Source organism: Furipterus horrens, unplaced genomic scaffold (genome assembly GCF_987537825.1).
Source record: "Furipterus horrens unplaced genomic scaffold, mFurHor1.1.pri manual_scaffold_11, whole genome shotgun sequence".
NCBI classification, from domain to species: domain Eukaryota; kingdom Metazoa; phylum Chordata; class Mammalia; order Chiroptera; family Furipteridae; genus Furipterus; species Furipterus horrens.
Genome location: NW_028327181.1, coordinates 12,276,708 through 12,278,125, shown reverse-complemented (window position 1 = coordinate 12,278,125; position 1,418 = coordinate 12,276,708). Strand labels below are relative to the sequence as shown.

The 1,418-nt window shown below is 45.8% G+C and overlaps 1 pseudogene; it reads left to right on the top strand.

The window, feature by feature from the left end:
- The first annotated feature begins 664 nt into the window (after positions 1-664).
- LOC149996959 (small nucleolar RNA SNORA51) lies at positions 665-788 on the top strand (annotated as a pseudogene).
- Positions 789-1,418: the final 630 nt, after the last annotated feature.

The following is a 1,418-nucleotide window of genomic DNA, read 5'->3' as shown; positions in this document are numbered from 1 at the left end:
CAGCCATGGAACCAAAGCAATGCAGTGCTTCAATGATATTGCTTATGTGACGATGTTACAGACATTTAATATCCTCAATAAGAGCTTGTCAATAGCCATTTTACTAGTTACATTGTAGGTTGGGCGCATTATAATTTTCCTATTTGAAAATAATGAAAACTAAGGTTTTCACTCCTGGGAAGGTGAAATGGAGGTAGTTTTTTCTATTCCTTCCACCAAGTACAGCTGGATACAACATAAGAAGACTTTGCGGGGTAGAGAGAAGGAGGAACACAGGACAGGGACCTCAGGACTGGGGAAAGGACATGGGAGGGAGTAGTCTGGGATTTCTCTTGAATTCCTATAACCCAGAGCAGGAGCTCTGAAGCTGGCAACCCAGAAACACCAACAGATGTGGACAAAAAGAAGAAAGAAAGAAAGAAAGAAAAGGACCAGGGACCGGGAAAGAGGAAGTCTAGCAGAACAGAAGGCTTTTTTATTTTTATTTTTATTGAGAGAGAGAGAGAGAGATTAGTTGTTCTACTTATTCACACACTCATTGGTTGATTCTTGAATGTGCCCTGACTGGGGATTGAACCTGCAATCTCTGCATAGCAGGATGACACTCTGACTAACTGAGCAACCTGGTCAGAGCTCAGGACAGAAGACTTCAAGATAATAAATGGGCCTCCCAGCGCTTACCACAGGCTGTGTTTTCACTGACTGTACAGAAAGAGGAGGCAGAGTAAACCCACCCCGTATACACCTCAGCCCTTTGTCTGGTCTGTGTTGTGAATGGGGGGACATGATAAAGAAAAAAAAAAGATATTAAGTGGTCTACTGCATCCAAACTCAGAAAAATTGGTAGTCCCACCCACTCAACCACACCAGCTAAGACAGAGGAGGGAGTCTAGCCTTCTACCCTCATGAAGCTGTAACGAGGTGCCCGATGTTCCTGCTGGGATGGTGTCAGGAGGTCCCGGTAAGGGGCCAGGACTTTCATCCCCACCAATCCGTAATGAGCCCCACTGGGACTTCGACCTCCAATTGGTTGGTAATGCGGAGTTCCTCCTACTTCCCACTGGAGTGACATTGGAGGAAGCCTAGGAAGAGTCAGGAATTTCACCATTACCCTGTGTGACGAGGCCACCCCACCTCAGCGTCAGTGGAGACCAACTGAGGAGCAGTAATAGGAACGCCATCCCTTTGGTGTCAGTGGTGGGAAATCTGGACTTCTAGCTCCTTCTGGTTGTAACTCGCTGGATCTCTACCACTCGCCCTGCCAGGACAGTGACAGAGAAAGCCAGCTAAAACCGCAGGTTTAAGTAAGATCCAGTCTCATAACATAATACAAAAATGTCCAGGTTTCAATCAAAAACCACTTGTCATAGCATGAACCAGAAAGATCTCCAACCAAACGGAAAAAAAGGCAATTAATA